The sequence below is a fragment of the Sphaeramia orbicularis genome, chromosome 3, assembly GCF_902148855.1.
Source record: "Sphaeramia orbicularis chromosome 3, fSphaOr1.1, whole genome shotgun sequence".
Classification (NCBI taxonomy): domain Eukaryota; kingdom Metazoa; phylum Chordata; class Actinopteri; order Kurtiformes; family Apogonidae; genus Sphaeramia; species Sphaeramia orbicularis.
The window spans coordinates 56,728,079-56,746,464 of record NC_043959.1 but is presented as its reverse complement, the minus strand read 5'-3'; positions in this window follow the sequence as shown (position 1 = coordinate 56,746,464).

The window sequence follows — 18,386 nt, the reverse complement described above, 5'->3', positions numbered from 1 at the left end:
GTGACCAGTATGCATGAAAGGGTTAAAGACGAAGGTTATTATATTAGAAACAAAGAAAACCCAAAGAAAAGTTTTTCAGCTAAGATATCAAGAACTGAACATAACGACTAAAGACCCAGTGGTACTTTTGTGGCAGTTCCCAAATGGATTTCTAAAGTGATTTATCACCATTTATTGAAATATTATCCTCTTTATTATAAGTTGGGGTTTTTTTCAGTGTAATTAATCTATTTTCCCATTTTTTCTTATTTTATTTTATTTCCTTTTAACCCAAAAAGCCCAGAACAGTGCTTCAGACCTCTGACTCTCATGTATTTTTTCCCCTTTATTTTCTTTAGCAAATGAACAAATAAATAAGATTACCCCAATCTTGTTAGAAAAAGACAAATACAAATCCACACTTACAGAAAATACATACCTAGAAGTAATTACTATAAATTTGAGGATTTTCTAGGTAAGTAGAATTAATAAATAAAATAAATAAATGAAACTAAATTAAATAAAATGAAAATACAATTATAAAATTCTAAAATCAGATCATAGTCGTGTACAGTTGTAGCACAGAATAGAAAATCAAGTCATACAGAGCTGTGGTTTTCCAAGACAGCCACATATAGACCCCATAAACCGGCACATTTCCTGTCCTTCCTTTTAACAATATACGTCAGCCTTTCCAAGGCAAGACGAGCAGCCAGTTCTTTTATCCACAAACCAACAAAAGGTATGTCCATACTTTTCCATAAAAGTCCAATTATCCATCTGGCTTCTACAAGTCCAAAGTCAATGAGCAGTGACGGCTGTAAGGTTACAGCAAAACCTTCAGGATACATGCCCAGCACACAAAGTTTAGCACATGATGGGACTTCCTCCTCAACTAAGAGGCTTATACAATATTTTCCTGTATTTAATTCACTGATCATGTAGATGTTCATTAAAGCTCAGAGTAAATTCAAAGGTTATTAGATCAAATCAGGAAAAGAAAATAAGGAAAAGTGACTTTTTCAGCAAAAATAGCATTAAATAAACAAAAAAACAACTGTCTCCATTCATTGTCATTGATCCAACTCCATGGGTTTCACTGGTGAATCAATGTTGTAGAACAGGGGTGTCAAATATGCGGCCCGGGGGCCAAATGCGGCCCGCCAAAGGTTCCAGTTCGGCCCCTCGGGTGTTTTTGCCAAGTGCAAAAATTCCACAGCCTTGAATTGAATTAAGCAAAAGAAAAAATTTAGCTTGAATTAAGGAAAAAATCTTGAATTAAGCAAAAAAAAAAAAAAAAAAAAAATTCAATTAAGTAAAAAAAAAAAAAATCTTGAATTAAGCCAGAAAAATCTTCAATTAAGTTAAAAAAAAATCTTGAATTAAGCCAAAAAAAAAAAAAAAAATCTTCAATTAAGTAAAATAATCTTGAATTAAGCAAAAAAAAAAATCTAAAATTAACAACTTAATTTTTTTTCTTTGTTTTAGTGCAAAAAATAACATTAAATTATGAAAATATTTACATTTCCAAACTATCCTGTAACACAAAAATGTGAATAACCTGAACAAATATGAACAACCTGAAATGTCTAAAGAAAATTAAGCACAATTTTAACAATTTTTCTGCCCGTTTCTCAGTGTTTAGTGTCTTTGTAGATCTGAACAATAATGCACATGGACAAATGACAAGTGGAGGAATAATATTGTTAAAATTGTACTACATTTTCTTACATTTTTTAATTTAAATTTCGTTTTTTTGGGGTTTTTTTTGGATAGTTTATGAAAGTAAGTATTTTCATAATTTAATGGGTTTTTTTTTTTACACTAAAACATAGACAAAAATTTGGAGTTGTCATTATTTATAGGTTATTATGCTATTATTTTTCTGGTCCGGCCCACTCCAGATCAAATTTATCTGAATATGGCCCCTGAACTAAAATGAGTTTGACACCCCTGTTGTAGAAGATGACCATGAAAAGATGACAAACTGCATTTGACACCATTTATTTACATGTATTGAAAGGATTAGTGCAGTGTTTTTCAACCGTGGGGTTGGGACCCCATTAGGGTCGCTTGAAATTTCTTGTAATTGATAAAAATAACAAAAAATACTTACTAATAAAAAATATATGGTGAATTGAGAGACAATCAAAATAAGAAAAGCACTCAGAGAGGACAGACCTCTGCCAAGACAGATCTCCCCCCCAATCACCATCAAAATTTAATCATTTGTTCCTTGTGCCAGTATCAACATTTCCTGAAAATTTCATGAAAAGTAGAAATATATGACAAACTCTGAAGCTGAAACTGAAGCACTGTGGTTCTGTTTATCTGTCAAATGTTCATTGTGGTCAGTTTCAGATGCTGCAGCTCTTTCAGAATTCATAGTTTGAGTTCTTGTTTGTTCAGTATTAATTGTCAGCCTTGTAAATCCAAGCTGGACTGACTGTACATATCCTGACCAAGGAAAATCAAATTCTCACTTTGTGCAGTAATCTACACCTGGATTTACTGCCTTCGTCCATAATAATATACATTATATTATGTCCCCAGGTGACCATAGCCCCATACAAGCACTGGGTAAATGCATGGAGCAAATATCTGAATGGATGGACCATAATTTTCTTTAGTTAAACAGAGAAAAAACTGAGGTAGTCGTTTTTGGACCTAAGGAGGAATGTCTTAAAATCAGCATGCAGCTCCAGTCACTTCAGTTAAAAACCTCAGACCAGGCCAGGAATTTGGGTGTTGTCATGGATTCAGACCTGAATTTTAAAAACCACATACAAACAATTACAAAGTCAGCTTACTATCACCTCAAGAACATTTCTAGGATTAAAGAACTGATGTCGCAGCAGGACCTTGAAAAACTTGTCCATGCATTTATCTTTAGTTGAGTTGACTACTGTAACAGTATCTTCTCTGGTCTGCCTAAAAAGTCTATGCGACAACTGCAGCTGATCCAGGATGCTGCTGCTCGAGTCCTCACTAAGACCAAGAGAGTGGACCACATCAGTCCAGTTCTCAGGTCTCTACACTGGCTCCCTGTCTCTCCGAGAATACAGGGTGGGCAAGCAAAATTTACAATATTTTGAGGCAGGGATTGAAAGACAGTGTATGACCAATTAGTTTATTGAAAGTCATGAGAATTTATTTGCCACAAGAAAACTGACATAATAGAAAATGTTTTTATTCTATGTGTCCTCCTTCTTTCTCAATAACTGCCTTCACATGCTTCCTGAAACTTGCGCAAGTGTTCCTCAAATATTGGGGTGACAACTTCTCCCATTCTTCTTTCATAGTATCTTCCAGACCTTCTCGTAATAGTTTTGCTCATAGTCATTCTCTTCTTTCCATTATAAACAGTCTTTATGGACACTCCAACTATTTTTGAAATCTCCTTTGGTGTGACGAATGCATTCAGCAAATCACACACTCTTTGACGTTTGCTTTCCTGATTACTCATATGGGCAAAAGTTTCTGAAAAGGTATGGATAATAGTGTTAGGTATGATTATGACATCAGTATATGTTTGGGTTCAAAACAACTGACGTAGTGCCTGCTGAGAAAAAACAACTAAATGTTCATCGTAAATTTTGCTTCCCCACCCTGTAGTCTTTAAAATTCTCTTACTACCATATAAAGCACTGAATGGTTTAGGCCCAAAATACATCAGAGACCTTCTAGTCCAGTATGAACCATCCAGACCCCTCAGGTCATCTGGTGCAGGTCTGCTCTGTGTTCCAAAAGTCAGAACTAAACATGGAGAATCAGCGTTCAGTTTCTATGCTCCGTATATCTGGAACAAACTACCAGAAAATATCAGGTCTGCTGAGAGTCTGAGTTATTTTAAGTCCAGGTTAAAGACTCACCTGTTCACTGCTGCCTTTGACTAAAAGGCTTTTGGCTTTTTAAATTTTATATTCTCTTTTGAAACTCTGCACTGCAACTCTTTAATATGTGTGTGTTTCTATTTATTTATTTTTATTTTATTATTTATTTATTTATTTATTTTTTTATTTTAACTTGCTGTTTTTAATCACCTTTTACATGTTTCTTTTATAATGTTTTAAATGTATTTCTTTTTCCCTGTCGTTGTATTTCAATGTCCTGTGTGAAGCACCTTGAATTGCCTTGTTGCTGAAATGTACAATACAAATAAACTTGCCTTGCCTTGCCATATAGACTAAATGTCGTCTACAATTAACATTTATTTGCAACATAGTACAGCACACTATTACATGATCAAAAACAAATAAATTGGAGCGAAAAAAAAAATGCCGCCAGAAATTTGTGATGTTAAAATGGGGTCACGAACCAAAAAAGGTTGGGAACCACTGGGTTAATGTGGATCAACAGGTATTAAACAGTTTAAAAGTTTTGTTGGATGGTGGATGTTTGGGTCTTTATGGGTTAAACACACAGGTTAAGTGGTTTTCAGTCGACGAACACTTGCGCAAGTTTCAGGAAGCGTGTGAAGGCAGTTATTGAGAAAGAAGGAGGACACATAGAATAAAACCATTTTCTATAATGTCAATTTTCTTGTGACAAATAAATTCTCATGACTTTCAATAAACTAATTGGTCATACACTGTCTTTCAATCCCTGCCTCAAAATATTGTAAATTTTGCTTCCCCACCCTGTACTTGAGGCTGGTGTTGCACGTACTTTGAAATCATCCCTATCTCCAAGTAAAATGACAGAAAAACGAATGCGCACCCGTGGTTGTTAAATAAATGGTTAATGCCTGGTCATGTGACACCCTCATGTAGATGGGGAAAAAGTGGAAGAGTCTGCAGCAAGACTGGAAGCTTTGACTTTTTTGTGTGGGGAGGGTGCTGGAGGCAACAGTCACGTTAATGCTGCATTTATGTCGTATCCTTCCAACCATAAGGAGACGAGTGGGAAAAACCTGTTCTAGTTGGAAGTCAGGGTGTGACATATGGGGTCTTTTTCACAGTTACATCATGTATGTTACTGAAGCAGGTGTGACAATATTTGCATATATCTGTCCTTATTTAACACTATCAACTGCAATAAGGGAAGTAAGTGTCATTATCACCAGTAAAATTGCAGCAAACTGACAACCTGAGAGTTAGTTTATTGTTCCCTGTAGATATGATACACATTCACATCAGACTCATTTAAAACTTGAAGAACAGGCTGTTAAATCTGTGATTCTGATGAGGAAAAAATAATGGATGCATTGTTAAAACAGCATTTGTCACCAATTTTCATCAAATGTGTCAATTTTCCGAGTCAAAGCCTACACTGGAAAAAATCCAAATTTTACCAAGTATATTTTTCTCATTTCTAGACAGAATATCTCATCACACTTAAAATAAGACATAATCACCTAAAGAGTAACTTGTAAGTGAGATATAAGATGTTATTTTTAGACAATAGATCTTGAAAATCGTATTTCAAGAAATCTTACCAAGATCATTTTTGCTTGTTTCATTGTCAGAATTTTTTTTTTTTTTGCTTAATTCAAGCAAAAAAAATCTGCCAATGGAACAAGTGATTGATTTTTTTTTATTTATTTATTTATTTTTTTGCTTAATTGAAGATTTTTTTTGACTTGATTCAAGAAGTTTTTTTCTTTTTCGCTTAATTCAACTTTTTTTTGTTTAATTCAACTTTGTTTTTGCTTAATTCAAGATTTTTTTAAATTTTTTTTGGCTTAATTCAAGATTTTTTTTATCTTAATTTAAGATTTTTTTTTTTTGCTTAATTCAAGTTTTTTTTTTTTTTCCTTAATTCCAGTAAAAAAAAAATAAAAAATCTGCCAATGGAACAAGTGAAAATTATCTTGGTAAGATTTCTTGAAATAAGATTTTCAAGATCTATTTTCTAAAAATAAGTTATTATATCTCACTGAAAAGTTACTCATTAGATGATTATGTCTTATTTTAAGTGTGATGAGATATTTTGACTGGAAATGAGAAAAATATACTTGGTAAGATTTGGATTTTTTCCAGTGTAAGTATCACAAATCCATTAGTCTTTCTGTGATTACACACCTGAATCACTTCCTTCACAGTGAACAACTTTGCGGTGCACTCCATCAGAAACAGTCTGTTTGTTTACATAAACTAAAACCAAATTCCAGCCTTTTCGGAATTCCACATAGCAAGAAGCAATGAAGCCATTTCCCGTGTTTGTTGCTGCTGCGGCCATACTGCGGCTGTGTGGAATTCCCATTCCCACAATGCACTTCACAACAAAATTTCCGAAAAGGCCCGAGTGACATATCGTTTTGGTCTGTAAACAAACAGACTGTTTATGATGGAGTACACTTCGAAGTTGTTCACCATGAGGGAAGTGATTCAGGTTCAGGTTTGATGAAACACTGGTGTCAAACGTCATACGCTGCTTTTAACCTATAGTTATTATTTTCATATCAATTTCATGACTTGAAAGGACGTCAGAATCCCAAATGGTTGACTCTATTGGTTTTGACCTTACAAAATTCAGGACAAAACACAGTAGATGACATAATGTGTGACATCTGATCTCACTAGAAACATTAATTACATTAACTACTGCACATTTATCAAGTAAAGATTAGATGTTTACTTGAGGTGTTTTAAATCTATTAAAGCTGCATTTATGTAACACTTAATATCAAACATTACAACTTCACTGTTGTGTTTCACCACAGTACAGTTAGTTGGATTTTTTTTTTTTTTTTTCTTATGGCTCAAAAACATGAAATGTGCCGCTACCTTGTCCAAGGGTAGATAGGATTGATTTTTACTTTGTCTTTCCTCTTTTGTCAGTGTGCCCTACTTCTATAAACTGAGAGGAAGTACAGAAACAATCCAGTATCCCAAACAACACTTCACCTGCTGTTGAAATGTTGCATCATACACATCGCTAGCCTCATAGCAAAATAACTTAAGTCATATTTTTGGCCGAATTGGAACATTTAGGTAACTTTACTCTTCAAACACTCCTGCTTCATTTTGCATCATTGCCTACGACCTGAAAAAATATGACACAGGCAATTATGCTCTGAGGCTAACGATATGCAAACAAGTGATTCCAGGCACAACAAACCCCGCCCTTGCATGTATTGTAGCTTATTTTGGCATCGACCCAGCTGTTGTCATCATGTCTGTACATGTGCTGATATAAGTATATCAGTTGCCTCTATATATGTGCCAAGTTCGAAGTAAACTGAAACAAAAGTGATGTTTTTATGGACATGGGAAATTTCGGTCATTAAAAGTAAATGCATTTTTACTCATTTTTTAAATTCATAAAAAATTGGAACATTGACCTCATTTTCACAAAATGTACTCAGATCTATTCTGGGTCACTTGCAATCTATAAACCCAATTTGGTATGAATTCAACCAATAGTTTTGCAGCTACAGTGTTAAACAAAGAAACAAACAAGTGATTCCAGGTACAACAAACCCCGCCCCTTGCACATATTGTACCTTATTTTGGCATCAATCCAGCTGATGTCATCATGTCGAGGTGTGTGCTGATGTCAGCGTATCAATTGCCTCCATATATGTGCCAAGTTTGAAGTAAATTGAAACAAAATTGATGTTTTTATAGACATTTGAAATTTCACACTTTAAAAGTAAATGGGAGAAAAAAAAAGCTTTAAAAAATTCCCTTGAACTTTGACCTACTTATCCCAAAATGTACTCAGATCTATGCTGGGTCACTTGCAGTCTGTAAATCCAATTTGGTATGAATTCAACCAATAGTTTTGCTGCTCCAGACATGTGAAATTTTACCCTTTATAAGTAAATGGGGAAAAAAAAAAAAAAAAAAGCTTTTAAAAATTCATAGAAAATTGGAACTTTGACCTACTTTTCCTAAAATGTAATGACATCTATTCTGGGTCAAAATGACAATCTAAAACCCAATTTGGTATGAATTCAACCAATAGTTTTGCTGCTAGAGCGTTAACAAAGAAACAAACAAGTGATTCCAGGTACAACAAACCCTGCCCCTCGCACGTATTGTACCTTATTTTGGTATCAATCTAGCTGACGCCATCATGTCGATGTGTGTGCTGATGTCAGCGTATCAACTGCCTCTATATATGTGCCAAGTTTGAAGTAAAGTGAAACAAAATTGATGTTTTTATAGACATTTGAAATTTCACACTTTAAAAGTAAATGGGAACCAAAAAAGCTTTAAAAAATTCCCTTGAACTTTCACCTACTTTTCCTAAAATGTAATGAGATCTATTCTGGGTCACTTGCACTCTATAAACCCAATTTGGTATGAATTCAACCAATAGTTTTGCCGCTCCAGACATGTGAAATTTTACCCTTTATAAGTAAATGGAGAAAAAAAAAAAAAAAAAAAAGATTTTAAAAATTCATAGAAAATTGGAACTCGGACCTACATTTTCCAAAATGTAATCAGATCTATTCTGGGTCAAAATGGCAATCTAAAACCCAATTTGGTGTGAATCCAACCAATAGTTGTGCTGCTAGAGTCTTAACAATCAAAGAAACAAACAAACCAAAAACAATAAATCAGTAAAAGTAGATAAATGGATATCTGGATCTGCTGGTAAATAGATAATTAGCACTTCTTTTCTCCTAGCACCTTACAATTTGCTTCTAGTTTACCTTGTGACACATACACACACATATACTCACAGTTGCTATGAAACCTGGAAATGGGGTTCAGCGTTTTGCTCAGTGACAGCGGAGGATTGTGGGATTTAACCTCAAACCCTGTGATGACGGCATCACTCGTTTCACTGCCTGATCTCACCTGCACTGGGGGTCAAATAATAAAGAAAACAATCTTTTTTTTTTTTTCATCATTTCATTTATAGGATGTGTTGATCCACCTAAATGCACTCTACGTTTAACATACAATCATCACTGCTCTGTATGTGTAAAGAGAAACGTTGTGTTGTGTGGTAAAAAGAAAACCATTTTCTGAATCCATCAAGACCCAAACAACCACCACCGACCAAACCCATCTACTGATTTAAAATGTTTAACACCTTTTGATCCAATACATGTAAATAACTGGTGTAAAATGCAGTTTGTCATCTTTTCATGGTCATCAGATTTGACCCATTTGGACGTTCAGAGGCTCTGTAGTAGGGATGTAACGATATGAAAATTTCATATCACGGTTATTATGACCAAAATTATCACGGTTATCATTATTATTGCGGTATTGTTGAAATTGTGCTCAAAATGTTCAAAAAAGTACTTATACACACACTGAAATAATTTAACCAAGTTATATTTTGAAAAATAAATAAATAATTGGCACAATGTACTTTCTATTGGCAGAAACATTCAAGAATTAACCCTTAGTGGTCCGAGCCTATTTTGTCCATTTTTTTAGTACTTTTGAGTTTACCTTTATATATTATATAAGAATAAATGTTTACTATACCCATGTTTGATATCTTTTTTTTCAGCACAACTTCATCTGTCTCATCTGTCTATTACACTGGTCTACGAGTAAAATGCTTCCAGAATAAATGTAGTTAAACTTTACCAAATTTGAGTCACTAATAAACAAAAATTATGTCAAAAGTGCTAGTTGGTTGTAGTTTCTAAGAAACAGTCTTGGGCCAAAATGTGAAATTCTGAGAATTAATGAGACAATGGGTTTTATTCAAAAGGAATATTTCTCTAAGAGCTACCTGATCTACCTCAAAACAGTGTCTTCACATTGCAATACATTCACTTTTCAAGTTCTTTCTAGTGGAACGTTTATAAATCCATTGTATAAATGTACATAAACCAACACATATGTGTAATAATATACCATCATATATATTGAAAACATGAGCTAACCAGCACTTTTGTCATTTGTTTTCTGATTCATCTTATTAAAATATGTAAGATTTAGCACATTTAATGTCTGATGCAGATATTTTTGAAGAAATTGTACATCAGTGTTATTTGTTTCACTTTAACCTACTATAAAAACATAAAAGACCAGAAAACCCACACAAAAAAAAATAAAATCTGATTTGAAAAATGAATATAATTTATTGCATAAATAACACAAAGATGCTTAATGAACCTTTTCAAAGACTTTAAAAGTGAATATTGGTTCCAAATATTAGGCATATAAAATCAAAATTATAAAAAATTAAAACTATACTCAAATATTTGACGTAAAAGCAGATCTTAACACAGGGTTTTTTCCCCTAAAAGTGCGGTAATCAAACACGGTTATCATGATTATAAGAATTTAAACAGTAATATTAACCGTCTGCAATTTTACCGCAGTTTATCGTTATACCGGTAATCGTTACATCCCTACTCCATAGTGAACGTGGAAACACCGTCATCTTCTACAACATTAATTCACCAGTAAAACCCATGGAGTTGGATCAATGACAGTGGATGGAGACACTTAGTTTTAGGTTTAGTTCATGATATTTTTGCTGGAAAAGTCCCTTTTTCCTCTTTTTTTTCTGATTTGATGTAATAACTTTTGAATTTACTCTGAGCTTTAATAAACATCTACATGATCAGTGACTTAACCCTTTCATGCACGAATTATGACAACCTTAATCAAAATTTTTGCCTGAGTGTTTTTATTCTTCTTTAGGCATGAAAAAAACAATGCGATTGAAAATTTTCTTCTGAAAAATAAATTAAAAGAAAAAATAAAATAAAAATAATTTTAAAAATTAAAAAAAGATACATTAAAATAATAATAATAAAAAAAATTCTTATGAACCTAGTTTTCATGAAGTTGCAAAAATGTCCACTCAGCTGGACACCACACGTTTAATTTTTGACGCACAGAAACATGTATTTATTGATAAATTGTGTGAAAACTATGGAGAGGGTTTGTGATTCTGGGGGTTTATGCTCAGGAGAGATCTACATAATGTTACCAGTTCATGTCAGAAAAGATATGTAGTGTCTTAAAACTTAAATAAAGATATGTGTTAAAAAAAAAAAAAAAACAACAATGAAAAGAACAACAAAATCCATGAATATAGAAGAGAAAAGCTGTAGAATAGCTGTCCACTGTAGTGACCAGTATGCATGAAAGGGTTAAATACAGGAAAATACATAAATTACAAGTAAAAAAAACTTACAAGAAAGAGGCTCATATTACAATACATGGTGATAAATCATTTAAGAAATCCATTTGGGCACTGCCACAAAAGTACCACTGGGTCTTTATGAATTAAAGGATCTTTGGCACTACTACTGCAGAGCTTTGAACGGGTTGGCTTATATCCATCAGAAACAACAGCCTTCATTGTTTCCTGGGACAAAAATTACTGCTCACAGTGCAACAATCTGATTTTGAACTAAAAATTGGTCAAATTTTTGTGTAAAACCTGCAGCTGAAGCCCAGGGTTTGTTAATATATCTCGTATCATTTCTGATGCGGCGAGGATCCGCAGTACAGCCCTGACATTACAGTCATTTGGACTCGGCATATGTGTTAAAGACTAATTAGTGAGGAAAACACTGTCAAGATGCCATATGGTGGGAAAGACAAAGCAGCTTGCAGAGGTCTGTTGCCACCCAGTACACTTAAGAAATTTAACGCTGCGAAGACAGTCTGTGTCTAGTATCAAGGTACACTGTATGTAAATGAGGTCAAATATTATCAAAATGTTGGCATTTTGGCTTCACAGTCTTAGAATGAGGAAACGACTGGAGACTGTGAGGCAGACTCTGGGTTTTAGTGTGAATATCTCCATTACTGTCAGGCTTAAAACACATTTATTTTACGTACCATCTACCATACATTACAGTGAGAAAAAAATATCAATTGACATGCTCAATAATCTGCACCCACAAAGCACACAGTCATTTTTCCAAACTATCCTATACATGAGAGGGCGCTGCATTGGGTCAGATGGCTCTCAGGAGATTATGCTAATGTTGAAAGAAGGAACAGGGAGTCTTGTCCTCAGTCAGCTGAGACAAATCCTTCTGTGATGCTTTATTATATAACTATTCTCACCGCTCTGACATTCCCTATGATTGTCTTGTAAGAACAGTGACGGAAGGCAGAAGGAAATGTGCGTCTAATACATGAGGGTGTTTTTATCGTGATAGTTCACTCGCTTAAAAATGTTCACCAAAATGGAAGTTATTAATGCACTTATGCAGATGTGGAATATATCATAAACCACAGGTGCCAAACATGAGCCAAAACCAGCCAGCCAAAGGGTCCAATCTGGCCCATGGGACGAATTCTTGAAATGCAAAAATGACTTAAGATTAGGGATGCTCCGATACCAGTAAGATATTGCTAAATGAATGGAAAAACATGCATCTCCATCCACTGTCATTGATCCAACTCCATGGGTTTTACTGGTGAATCAATGTTATAGAAGATGACGGTGTTTCCACGTTCTCTATGGAGCCTCTGAACATCTAAATGGATCATATCGGATGACCATGAAAAGATGACAAACTGCATTTTATACCAATTATTTACATGTATTGACAGAATGAATGGATCAACAGGTATTAAACAGTTTATATCAGTAGATGGTTTGTGTCACCGGTGGCTCTTTGGGTCTTTATGGGTTAATTTTTTAACAGAGTGCACTTTTTAGTTTTGGTTAAAATCTACCTAATTTAGTGTTAAAAAGCATATTTCCCTCTTTAGCATCACCATCATTAACTCTTTAAGTGCCAGACAGTTAAGGGGCTAATAAGCCTTAAAAGTGCCACAGAATTTGGCCGTTTTTCAGTATTTCGCGTCGTTTTTATAATATTTGAAGAATCCTGCAGGAAACCACTCTGTAACATCCGACCGATTGCTAATTAGATTCAAAACGCACCGGACGCAGCCGATTCATTATTGATCATAATTTGCATAATTAATTATAATAATAATAATTAATAATAATAATAATAATCTTTATTTATATAGCACTTTTCATACATTAAAAACTGTAGCACAAAGTGCTTTACATATCAGTTTAAAAATCAGTACTGCCCCCCACCCACACCCACCCACTCACCCGCACACACACACACATATACATGCAAACCCACAAGCTCACACATACTTAAGAAGACTGACTGAGCACGGGTAGACCAGAACAAAAATGTACAAGTAAAAGTAAAACATCAGTTTAGGAGGCGCTGTCTCAGGGAGCCATCCGCACCAGGATGCAGCCGCCGACCCCGGCGACCAGGCACCAGCAACACAGCCCCGCATCCCAACTAGTGGGAGAGGGCCAACTGGGACCCCACCCACCAGAAAGGAGCGGACCCCAGTGAGAGAAGGCGCCACAGCCCCCGGAGTCCACAGCCGCCCCCCGGCATGGAGGGCTCCCTCTGATGAAACACCGGAGAATAAGAAACATTAAAAAGATATAAAAATATTATTCGGTCGCGTGACCTCAAATTCCCGTCTGCTTGGTCTCAAAAGGGGGACACAGAAAGAACGTCATCGAAATGTGAGAAAGAAATGGGGGTGGATGGTTTGTACACAAATGTGGCGTGTTCTCCAAAGCCGATCTGATCGGCCCGTGGCACTGAAAGTGTTAAACTTGTTTTCTGTGATATTCTGTCTTATCTCAGGTTCAAAACACATTGGCATTGTAGTACTTTGAGGAAAATACGTTAGAGAGCAGATGGAGTAAATACAGCAGAGACAGGGAGGAAGTTCGCAAATACACAGCCATTCCAATTACAGATAGACTTGCATTCTTGGGAAGTACGTTCTCTGGAACCGTTTTTACCAAGACCGTACTCGCCGAGTTCGCAAGACCATACTCTGCGTTCTTGGTATTGAGAAACGGCCTTTCAATCCCGACGCTCACCCCACGCCATATTCAAAACACTAGCCGAGGAGAACAGGTGAGTCCGATCACAAATAACCACAGTGACACACCCCTCACTTGAGCACCAATGCAGTGTACATTTACAAACCAAACCCACGAATACAAAAAGAAAACTTACATATGACTCTTACAGCTGTAGTGTTAACAGTGAAAAAACACAAGAAGTAAAATTCCATAAAAGTGTTGACATTTACAAACTATCCTTTGTCTGTGAATAACCTGAACAAACATGAACCTGAAATATCTTAAGAGAAGTGGGATTTTACCAATATTCAGCCTGTTATTAAATGTTTTGTGTATTTGTAGATCCACTGTGATCTGTAAGTTGTAATGTACATGTATACATTTCTTTTAAATAAATCTTTTTACTCTATGTTATTGAAAGAAGTGATATTTACAGATATATAACCATCATTTCTTTGACTTTTATGTCCTTTTTAGTTATCCTTCTACTTCATGGAAGGTATGCAAATGATTTTCTTTTATTTTGTTTAAAATATAACTAGGTCTAGGTGAGCTCATGCTATAAGCCTTTGGGTTTCTGACCTCCCCTGCACATTTTCGTACCCTCCTCTCTACCAAGAGAGATATGCAGTGGCGGCACCAAGGGGGGGCATGGGGGGGCAAATGCCCCCCAGTCACAACCTTTGCCCCCCCGGTTGCCCCCCTACCCAGATTTGGGCAAATCTTTGGGAAAATTTGGGCAACAAAGAAATATGAAAAATCTGTCTATGAAAGCGTACATAACACATTTTGATACACTTATGATACAACCAGGCAAACATGCAGAGGTTGTTTCTTATGAATAATATAGTTCTAGGTTCATAATGACATGTGTGCCTTCAGTTCTGGAATGGATTCACACCTCCGCTTGTATTCCATTCATCTTTCTTCTACAAAAGAAATGTAAAGCAAAGAATTAGCATGAGTAGTATAGGGACTAGTTTTTTATGTTTTGAACCCACCTATTAATTACAAATAGTTTTGTTAACTGTTCAGGTCTGTTTTATCACTCAATTTAAATTTCTGTTTGAAGATTATACCGGTCGGTATGAAAGTGGACCTAAGCCTACAGATGTTGTCAGTGATTACATACATGTGCATGTAGTGGAAGCCATTGTATACATACGTTTTGTTTGATTAGTTGGTTAGGCTATTAGTTTTATTTTGTTTTCAACATTTATTAACTTGCATACATTGGCATTGCTGTTTGTTTGCTGCATGTTTTTCTGATGTGTTTAGAGAAATATGTGAAAGTAGATTGTACCTATTAAATAATCAGAACAGAAAGTCTGAGTTGTTCATGCTGTAGTTTTTAACAAATACCTTGAATACATTAAGTATTACCAGATTTTACCTACAATTGCCCTCCATATAAAGTGTAACGGGTAGGCTATATATATTTATCAGCCGCTAAAGTGCAAAGCGTTAATTTTTTTGTCTGCCCCCTCCAACATTTTCTTTGCCCTCCATTTGCCCCCCAACTTTTAAAATCCTGCTGCCACCACTGGAGATATGTACATGTATTTGTTTTAGTCTATATCTGTATGTGCAAATAAATAACTAAATAAATGATAAACTGAGGCAGAATATTATTAAAGTTGCACTTATTTTTCTTAAGAAATTTCAGATTGTTCATGTTATTCACATTTTTCAGGAAGCTTTGTGCATGTAAACACTTTCATAATATAATTTGACTTTTTCCACTGTTATGTTACATGTTCGGCCCACTTGAGATCATATTGGACTGAATGTGGCCCCTCAACTAAAATGATTTTGACACCTCTGTCATAAACTGACATATTGTTGAGTGGACACAAAACAGATACTGGCACTTGGAAGAACTGTTACAACATATGGTCATGTTCTGTGATGATTTGAGCTAAATGTGCAGCTCAACCGACATATTATGTACTGCCATACATTAGAAGTTTTCCTCTGACCTTGCTTTGCTGGTCTATTATTCAGAATAGTACTTTGAAAGTGGCTATTACTGTGACGCTGACAGTGGAGTGCACTCTATTTTAAGTGCAGGTTTAATTAAAGGTTAATTTTAGTATAGGTCATTAATGTTCAGATATAATTCATCTTAAACTATTTATTAAGTGATTTATACATTTATAGCCTAGTAATTAGTGTTAAATGGTAGAAGGTTAATTTCCTGCGAAGTCAGACTGTTTGGATCATTTCTCTAAACTATACAGGACATGCACTCAAAGTATGACATTTGATGTGTGATGTGTCACAACATACATTTTAATAGTTGTAGAAAGTAATTAAGTTTTTTTTTTTTTAGTCTTTTGACAATGAAGAGAGAAAGTCTAAAAAAAAAAAAACCTTTTAGTTCTGTTGTGGAAAAAATACTCTACTCATTCGTCCTCAGAATAAGAAATGATCATTTCGGCCATCAGTGTCTTTTCAGTGTAATTTAATTGAAGCTTCAATGAGGTACAATCGTACTGAGGCAACGCTGTCTGCATGAATGTACAAGAAATTATAGTCGGTCATTGTCTCTTATATGAAAACTAATAAAAAAAAAGTCTGTGCCAGACTGGAATGTCTGGGAGTAGAGGAAGAGAAAAGTTGTCGTGATAAATGTCTGAGAGAAAGCTCTTCTCAAACCCAGGTGTCCATGTGTTCTTGATCATCTGACTAAACACCAAGTACAACAAACCCATGCTCTGACAAGACAAAAACCCCAGTCTCATACAATACTGAGGTCAGAGTTTAAACAATCTTATATGTAATATGAAATACAGTCTACTCTCGTTAAACCGCCCGGCATTATACCGCCATTTCCGCCTATCGCCATCCGCCAGCCCAGTTCCATGCACAAACAACACTTATACCATTGATTTCCCCACCGTTACACCGCCAGCGTGATTGCCATCGAGTACACATAAATTTTAACAATGCACTGAAACAAACGCGCCAAACGCTGATCGTGACAAGCTACGAGTAGGTCTACGGAACGGCCACCGTTCATTTATCGCAGAACACTCAGTAGGTCAGGATGTCGGGAAGAGGACGTGGGATTAAGCCAAAGCCTCAAGATGATGGGGTGTCATTTTCCGACACGGTATAATAATGCTTAAAATGTTTCCCCACTTTAAATGATCCCTTACAACATAACAGAATCAAGATTTATTTAGAAACGCAATTAGAACGGGTTAACGGAGGCAGCATAGACATCATATAGTAAAGACATGCACATTATGGACGCAACCCGTTGTAACGCCATTTTCGCTATACCGCCAATTTGGCCGTGAACGGAAGTTGGCGGTATAACAAGAGTAGACTGTATATGTGAACTTGCCATTACGCTTCATATGTTGTTAAATATAGCACAGATTTACAGTGATTTTAGACTGACTACAGAGTTTCATGTGTCTTATTTAGTGCTGGGCAGTGATTAAAATTTTTAATCGCAATTAATCGCGTGGATTTCTGCGATTAATCGTATAGTTATATTTTTGGGGGTGGGGTTGCCGGCATCAACAGCATGTATTGCCTTTAAGTGATATTTCAGACTCGGAGTACTCTGGTGATAAAAATAATTCCACATTGCAGTGCTTATAAACAACTGTGTCCTTCTCCCTCCCACCATCTGAAGACATTTAAAATGAAAATGTCCATGGAACAGACTGGTACTTCTCTCCATGTTTATGTCCACACCAGTTTATTTCCGCTTGTGAGTGATTGACAGGAGTCTTAAGCCCACAAATAAGTACTAATACTAATAAGCCCAATAATGTGTGATGTTCAGTTGTTAAAAGCAAACAAAGGGGGCCCTCTAGTGGTTGGAATAAGCTGCACTAACGTATGTTTTGTCCTTCTGGTGTTACCGTAGTCAGTTCCAACATAAGAAGGAACTAACTAATAAAATAAAGACAAAATAAATCAATTAGTTATGTCTATTAATGATATGCATGTTCACGGAGAACGCTTAGATGTAATTATTATAAACTTAAATTGACTGCTAATACAACAATCACATCGTAAATCAGTAAAGGTTAGTTCAAAGGCAGGCATATTATATCTAAACACAAGCAATGAATTTACATAAATTTAGCATGAGCCTGCATAAAGAATTAGCAACCCATTTGCGACTGCTAGCATAAATGAATTAGCTTAAACATGCTAATAACACATTGTAATAAAAACATCCAAAATAATGTCATACACATGTTCCTAACAGCATGTTTGCATGTGAAATTATTTTGCAAACAACAGAATGATTGATACATACAGGCGTTGAACTGCAGGAGTTAAAGTTTGATTCAGCATTACTCGGAAAGTTCGCTCACTTTTCTCCTCTCAGCTACACTGGTACCGGCGCTTGGTGCATGTGGAGCGCCAAAATAAAAGCATGAGTTTCAAAATAAGAGTACGTATGTATAAATGAACTAAGACTTGCTTTAAAGGCAGAACAATAATAAAACGGCGTTAACGTGAGATAAAAAAATTGTCAGCGTTATTTATTTAATGAATATGTTAATGTGGTAATAACGCATTAACTCGCCCAGCCCTAGTCTTATTGCTTTCATAAATGGCCACTTAGTGTATGTATCCTGCAAGGTTTCATAAAAGAAAACACTCAATAACCTAATAATAAC